A 9,270-nucleotide genomic window follows, 5' to 3' on the forward strand; every position below is an offset into this window, starting at 1 on the left:
ACTTACATGTAATAACCTTTATGTAAAGGGCAAAACAATAAGAATGGTGAAAGAAATATATGACAGTTCATGAAATCCCTTTGCATCAGTCTCACAAATGTTACAGAAAAAGCAACAACAGCGACATTTCACCCAGAAAACATTCCCGAGAATTGCACTAAATTCCTATCCTGACCGGCAGCACAAACCTAGTCTGATACTGCCCCTATGTACAAGAATATAACTACTATAATACTGCCCGCTATGTACAAGAATATAACTACTATAATACTGCTCCTATGTACAAGAATATATCTACTATAATACTGCCCCCTATGTACAAGAATATAACTACTATAATACTGCCCGCTATGTACAAGAATATAACTACTATAATACTGCTCCTATGTACAAGAATATATCTACTATAATACTGCCCCCTATGTACAAGAATATAACTACTATAATACTGCCCCTATGTACAAGAATATAACTACTATAATACTGCCCGCTATGTACAAGAATATATCTACTATAATACTGCTCCTATGTACAAGAATATAACTACTATAATACTGCCCGCTATGTACAAGAATATAACTACTATAATACTGCTCCTATGTACAAGAATATATCTACTATAATACTGCCCCCTATGTACAAGAATATATCTACTATAATACTGCTCCCTATGTACAAGAATATAACTACTATAATACTGCTCCTATGTACAAGAATATAACTACTATAATACTGCCCCCTAGGTACAAGAATATAACTACTATAATACTGCCCCCTATGTACAAGAATATAACTACTATAATACTGCTCCTATGTACAAGAATATAACTACTATAATACTGCCCCCTATGTACAAGAATATAACTACTATAATACTGCCCCTTATGTACAAGAATATAACTACTATAATACTGCTCCTATGTACAAGAATATAACTACTATAATACTGCCCACTATGTACAAGAATATAACTACTATAATACTGCCCCTTATGTACAAGAATATAACTACTATAATACTTCCCTCTATGTACAAGAATATAACTACTATAATACTGCTCCCTATGTACAAGAATATACACTACCGTTCAAAAGTTTGGGGTCATTTAGAAATTTCATTATTTTTGAAAGAAAACATGTTTTTTTTCAATGAAGCTAACATTAAATGAATCAGAAATACACTCTATACATTGTTAATGTGGTAAATGACTATTCCAGCTGCAAACGTCTTGTTTTTATTGCAATATCTACATAGGTCTATAGAGGCCCATTTCCAACAACCACCACTGCAGTGTTTTAATGGTACATTGTGTTTGCTAACTGTGTAAGAAGGCTAATGGATGTTTAGAAAACCCTAGAAAACCCTTGCACAAGTATGTTAGCCCATCTGAAAACGGTTTGGCTGATTTGAGAAGCTATAAAATTGACCTTCCTTTGAGCTAGTTGAGAATCTGGAGCATTACATTTGTTTGTTCTATGAAACTCAAAATGGCCAGAAAAAGAGAACTTTCATGTGAAACTCGACAGTCTATTCTTGTTCTTAGAAATGAAGGCTATTCCATGCGAGAAGTTGCCAAGAAACTGAAGATTTCCTACAACAGTGTGTACTACTTCCTTCAGAGGAGAGCACAAACAAGCTCTAACCAGAGAGGAAAGAGAAGTGGGAGACCCAGCTGTACAACTGAGCAACAAGACAAGTACATTAGAGTCTCTAGTTTGAGAAATCGACGCCTCACAGCTCCTCAACTGGCAGCTTCATTAAATAGTACACGCAAAACGCCAGTATTAACGTCTACAGTGAAGAGGCGACTCCGGGATGCTGGCCTTCAGGGCAAAGGGGCAAAGAAAAAGCCATATCTGAGACTGGCTAATAAAAGGAAAAGATTAATATGGGCAAAAAAACACAGACATTGGACAGAGGAAGATTGGAAAAAAGTTTTATGACAGAAAAATCAAAGCTTGAGGTGTTTGGATCACACAAGAACATTTGTGAGACGCAGAACAACTGAAAAGATGCTGGAAGAGTGCCTGACGCCATCTGTCAAGCATGGTGGAGGTAATATGATGGTCTGGGGTTGCTTTGGTGCTGGTAAAGTGGGAGATTTGTACAAGGTAAATGGGATTTTGAATAAGGAAGGCTATCACTCCATTTTGCAAAGCCATACCCAGTGGACTGTGCTTGATTGGAGCCAATTTCATCCTACAACAGGACAATGACCCAAAGTACACCTCCAAATTATGCATGAACTATTTAGGGAAGAAGCAGGCAGCTGGTATTCTATCTGTAATGGAGCGGCCAGCGCCGTCACCAGATCTCAACCCCATTGAGCTGTTGTGGGAGCAGCTTGACCGCATGGTGCAAAAAGTGCCCATCAAGCCAATCCAACTTGTGGAGGGGCTTCAGGAAGCATGGGGGGAAATGTCTCAAGATTACCTCAGCAAATTAACAGCTAGAATGCCAAAGGTCTGCAATGCTGGAATTGCTGCAAAGGAGCATTCTGTGACGAAAACAAAGTGTGAAGGAGAAAATTATTCTTTCAAATAAAAATCATTATTTCTAATCTTGTCAATGTCTGGACTATATTTTCTAATCATTTTGCAACTCATTTGATAAATAAAGTTTTCATGGAAAACACAAAATTGTCTGGGTGACAACAAACTTTTGAATGGTAGTGTAACTACTATAATACTGCCCCCTATGTAAAAGAATATAACTACTATAATACTGCTCCTATGTACAAGAATATAACTACTATAATACTGCTCCTATGTACAAGAATATAACTACTATAATACTGCTCCAATGTACAAGAATATAACTACTATAATACTGCTCCTATGTACAAGAATATAACTACTATAATACTGCCCCCTATGTACAAGAATATAACTACTATAATACTGCCCCCTATGTAAAAGAATATAACTACTATAATACTGTCCCTATGTACAAGAATATAACTACTATAATACTGCTCCTATGTACAAGAATATAACTACTATAATACTGCCCCCTATGTACAAGAATATAACTACTATAATACTGCCCCCTATGTAAAAGAATATAACTACTATAATACTGTCCCTATGTACAAGAATATAACTACTATAATACTGCCTCCTATGTACAAGAATATAACTACTATAATACTGCTCCAATGTACAAGAATATAACTACTATAATACTGCTCCTATGCGCAAGAATATAACTACTATAATACTGCCCCCTATGCACAAGAATATAACTACTATAATACTGCCCCTATGTACAAGAATATAACTACTATAATACTGCCCCCTATGTAAAAGAATATAACTACTATAATACTGTCCCTATGTACAAGAATATAACTACTATAATACTGCTCCTATGTACAAGAATATAACTACTATAATACTGCCCCCTATGTACAAGAATATAACTACTATAATACTGCCCCCTATGTAAAAGAATATAACTACTATAATACTGTCCCTATGTACAAGAATATAACTACTATAATACTGCCTCCTATGTACAAGAATATAACTACTATAATACTGCTCCAATGTACAAGAATATAACTACTATAATACTGCTCCTATGTGCAAGAATATAACTACTATAATACTGCCCCCTATGCACAAGAATATAACTACTATAATACTGCCCCTATGTACAAGAATATAACTACTATAATACTGCCCCCTATGTACAAGAATATAACTACTATAATACTGCTCCTATGTACAAGAATATAACTACTATAATACTGCTCCTATATACAAGAATATAACTACTATAATACTGCTCCTATGTACAAGAATATAACTACTATAATACTGCCCCTATGTACAAGAATATAACTACTATAATACTGCCCCCTATGTACAAGAATATAACTACTATAATACTGCCCCTATGTACAAGAATATAACTACTATAATACTGCCCCTAACTACTATAATACCATCTCTAAAACGATAAAAACAACCTGAATGACCTGATATCAGGTATCTGCCCCTTGCAGAACACACGGGGGGCAGTATTTCTAATTCTCCCCTCTGTCACACTAATCGTCAGTTCTGTGATCGGCTTTGGCGAGACAGTGGGATTACGCCACGTATGTAGAGATTTTGCAACGCCAAACAAGCAGTGAGAATGGCAGGCGTCCTTGGCTGTAAATCATGGGTTACATTACATACAGCTGTTGTGGTTCAGTGAGAACAGGGGAAAAAGCAGAGACAAACCCCACATTCACCTCACGGCTGGCTGGAATTAAAGTCATACTGCTCGTCTGCAAATCATTTGCTGAGAATATGGAGTATTAGTGTTCGGTTAGGGAACGTTCCCACATACTGGATTGACTGTGGAAAATTTCAGCGGCAGCAAATCAGCCTTGAAGGTCTCACACTATGGTGCTTAATTCATGCAGTGATGGCAGTATTCTGCGGAGAGAGGGCGCCATGTAAGTGTAGTATCGAGAATCCATTCTAAGGATGATGAACGATGAGGTATTACTCTCACCTTGTTATGTTGTGGGATGGGTGGGCACAACTCCATGGTCGGCCATGATTCTCCCGTGCATCCCCCCTACTCTGGAACTCTCTACCACAACATAGACTCTCTCCTACCATGGAAACCTTCAAAAGGAACCTGAAGACTCACCTCTTCCAACAAGCCTACAACCTGCAGTAACCACCGCTCCACCATACCGCTGCACGACCAGCTCTACCCCCACCTACTGTATCCTCACCCATCCCTTGTAGACTGTGAGCCCTCGCGGGCAGGGTCCTCGCTCCTCCTCTACCAGTCGCTGAATTGTTTTTGCTCAATATCATTCTAATTGTTTTTGCTATGTAGACCCCCTTTTTCACATGTAAAGCGCCATGGAATAAATGGAGCTGTAATAATTATATCGGGGGGTTTCTAGCCACTATAGTCTGAATGAGGAAATCCTCCAACTCGACCTCCAATCTAAACTTAGCACAATGGAAGAAAATGTACTATTACTAGCAGCGATCCCACAGTGAGAGGAAGCTTGGATCCTAAAAGCGCGGTAACCACTTATTTTACTGGACATAACGCATTTCAGCTCTAGAGTGAACCTTCATCAGACACAACGCGTTTCAGCTCTATAAAGCGAGTGTTCATCAGATACGTCTTTATCAGGTACCAGATGAAGACTCACCCTACAGAACCAAAACGCGCTGTATGTCCAATGAAAGCGAAAGTTTCTGTACCTTTAGGACCCAAGTTTCCTTTCACCGTGACATCACCTCTAGAAATAGTCTATTTTCTTCTACCACTGCAGGTGGCCAAAATCCACAAAATCTATGTACTCACCTTCCAATCTTCCGTGGTAACGCTCGGCTCATCCACCACTAGTTTGGACCCAGGCAATGACCCATCAACATGTGACCACGCTGCAGAGGTTGATTCAGAAGGCCAAGAAGCAGGGACTGTTTGGGGGAATGAGCGAGCGCGACAACGGAAGTGGCAGAAGATTGGACGGTGAGTATACAGATTTTTTTTTTTTTTTTTTTTATTAAAATGACATATGTCCAGCAGATCTGAGGATTTTGCTGCGCATTTCTGATTAATGTGTCCAAAAAAACTGAACTACTGATCTTTTTTTGTTATGGATTTTGACTTCTTCATTGAGCTCCATGGAGAAAATTCAAAGGAACCCGCAACAGGTCCACAACAGAAAAATGTAAAAATCCACTCAGAAATGTACATTTCTGCATTTGTTAATAAATCTTATTCATTTTACTGTGATGAAAAAAAAAAAACCCTCACATACGGCGGTAATATGGCTACAGGATTCAGGCCCCCCGTCGTAGAACTTTGGGAGGATCTAAGTTCAGTGGCTCCAGATCTAAGAGATTGCAGCTGTAGCAGCCACTTGTTTGATCTTGTACACTGTCATAGAAATGAGCAAATTGCTTTTGTTTCCCGAATTTTTAGGATGAAAGTGTCCCACGCAACCCTGACACGCGTTTCGCTCTATCAAGGGAGGTCACCTTGATAAAGCGGAAAGCGAAACGCGCGTCAGGGTTGCGTGGGACACTTTCATCCTCTCCCTAATATGGGTAAGTTACTATTTTATTAGTCGTGCAGTGTTGCCTCTGACTCCCGATACTTTCAGGATGTATACTATTCCTTCACCATCTATATGTATGACTCTGTAGACGTATACTGTCAAAAACTTGTTTGACACGGGTGTCTTTATTATTTTTTTGCCACTGTACGATTTATGATTATCTTTGGGTGGGACTCTCCCACGCTGTGTATGTTTTTTCCTCCTTTATTTTAAGACCTCTTGTTGATACTTGGTAAATATACATTTTAATCATGTTGTCAATAAAATATTGTTTTTTATTCTATTTGGCGGTTCATGGTTACTCCAATTCTTTTCTCGTCTATATACTATAGGAGTACTTTTCCTTTCCCCATTTTGTTATATACTCTGTGGGGGAACTATATTATTGATTTTTTGTTCCCAACCATATTTACTGAATATGCGCAATTTGAATATTTGGATGGGGGCCTCTCCATAATGCTTTGCAGCTATCTCATCAGAGTATAGCGCAGCCAATCCAGAAGGCCTATCGTAGCCTGTATAAAAGCAGAAGCAGGAAATGCAGTAGCCATTATGTGGAGTCTGGATAGGGAGAGGACGTCACAGCTCATAGTTTAGTCATACTAGTACTGCCGTCACAGGCACCAAGTACTTATTCACTGGGAATTCAGATCCAAGAGGTCGAAGAGCTAAGTAATTACTACAGGGTGATATTTTGCTTCTATGGCAAACAGGAAAAAAAGGAAAGTGTTCTTGTTCCAGAGTCTGCGTTTTGTTAGGAATCCACCTCTCCCAGCACTGTTCTACGGCAGCTATTCAGTGGCTAGAGAAAGTGTGCAGAAATACCCGGATCTGGCCTCCTCCATGTAGTCGCCCAAACCCAACACTGATGTCATGTTATAAACTGTCCTACAAGCACTTGGTTAAAACCTATTTTTTTTCTGTAAAAAGATCAGTAAATGAGCCAAAATTCATCACTGTTCCATAATATTTGCAATTCACACTGTACAAGCATAAGGCTAGAGCACGGGAGAGATTTGCATACAATGGTAATACAAACCGAAAACCGACCACTTACGAGAACGATGCGCAAACATGCGTAATTTTTCATCCATACCTACCACTATAAAACTGAGGCCGGCCACGCACATCACTTGGCTGCCGGCCACGCACATCACTTGGCTGCCGGCCACACACCGCACATGGCTGCCGGCCGAATGATGTGCGTGGAAGACAGCCATCTCTCCCAGGCACAGGAGAACTCGTGCTCTCTAGGAAAGATCGGCTGACAGATACGTCAGTTGGCGGCTTATCCTCAGGAGAATAAAGCGATTGGCAGTCTAAAATGAGACATGTCTGATTAACATCTCCTCCAATGATCAGTCGGACTGCTGTCCCGACATACAGAGTGGCAGCTGAACCCGTTGAGACAGTCTAATAAGTACGGGGGCCTTTAAAGCGGTCTTTCAACCTAGCACTCAAACGTAACTGTATATTAGTCATGTACAGTCACCCTACCTGGAGTATCCAAATCCTCTTGCATCCAAGATGGCCGGTAAGTCTAAGGAACGCTTCCATGCTATTCCTATGCTATGGAGTTTGGGTGCAGACTGACCACCAGGGCGGTGGAGTCGGTAAGCCAAACCTCCAACTCAATTTCCCTGACTCCCGACTCCCCAGCACCGGTCACTACTGAGCGTGTACATAAAGTGGAGCACAGATTCATCTCAACTAAAAGCCGAGATCCTTAGATCAGGAACAGAACAGACATTTATAAGATATTTCATAACTTTCCCAAATTCTTATGAAAACATTTACAGCACATTCTGCTTTGTGCTACTGTACCCAATTTATTATATATATTTTAGGAGTCAGAGTGGGTCCATTTTATACCGACTCCAACAAAATGGACATCGACTCCGCGGTTCCACAGCCCTGCTTACCACCGCACACTATGCCATGTGGTGGCCATTTTGAATGCAGGTTGACCAAAATTGTGGTTGCAATGGAGGAAGCAGCAGAAGCTAAAAAAAAGGGGTCCCCGGCGAGGATGAACATATATGCGAAATGTATAGTCACTTTTCAGTGTCAAGTTGAAGGATCCTTTTAGTGAGGACACGTCTCTTGCTTAAAAAAAAAAAAAAACAACTTCCTTGGCAAAAAAAAAATAAAGTTATATATATATAATATATATTAATAACAAAAAATCATCGAGTTTCCAATTTAGCTGCACTTTTCCATTTTGCTCTGCCTCGCTTCACTGTAAAGATATTCACATTTGTTGCACCTGGAGAGCACTAGGTGAAATTTCTGCTTGTAGACCGACTGGGCGTTTCTTCAGTCTTCTCTGGGGACAGGCGCTTTCTTCCTTCCCAGATGCTGCCATCATAACTCGACTGCGACTGCTAAATCAACTGTGATTGACAGCGTCTAAAAGGCAAGGGAGAGCACATCCCTAGAGAAGACTGCAGAAATGCTGAGTTGGTCTGGAAGCAGAGATTTCACATAGTGCACTTCAAAAGTAACAAATGTGAATATCGCTGCAATGGAGCAACAGCAAAAAAAAGGAAAAAAGAGAGGGAGAATCAGGAGAGCTCAGAGATTTTTACAAGGCATTTCACTCATTGTTTTAAGCAAGGTACAAGTCATCTTTAGCTGGTCATACTTTAGGGATTTCAGATGACCTTTTTCTGAACAACTCATCATTTATGGTCGGTCTCTGAAAGTTTGTTCTCTTGTATAACAATTCAGTCAAAATAGCTAATCTCTCTCTACTGCGATCTGGGCTTCCATCAAGCGGTTGTAGAGCACTAAACAAGTACATGAATTAAACACGGGTGACCAACTCTTTGGCAGATAGCTGCAGTATGTTCTACCCTTTGGGTCACGAAAGTTGCAGCTGGCCAGCTAAAAAATAATCTAAAGTTAGTGTATTCAGCCATCCATAATCACCACAGTATGTCTATCGGTAGAGGTTCCAGTCTTTTTTTCATCAAGTTCCTTTCTCATTTACACCATCTGTAATCATCACCATTTCATGCAAACTTTCGAGAACCACAAACATTGGGGAGATGCCTCCACCAGTCATACTCTGGAGAGATTTTGGAATACGGCTGCTTTAGGCTCAATTCAGATATCAGAGTTTCATGGTCAAAGTATAGAACATAGTCCACAAATCTCCTATCCCAAACTCAACAGCCTCATAT

This window comes from Phyllobates terribilis, unplaced genomic scaffold, assembly GCF_046119375.1.
Source record: "Phyllobates terribilis strain yellow unplaced genomic scaffold, ASM4611937v1 Scaffold_7__3_contigs__length_470593459, whole genome shotgun sequence".
In the NCBI taxonomy this organism is placed as follows: Eukaryota; Metazoa; Chordata; class Amphibia; order Anura; family Dendrobatidae; genus Phyllobates; species Phyllobates terribilis.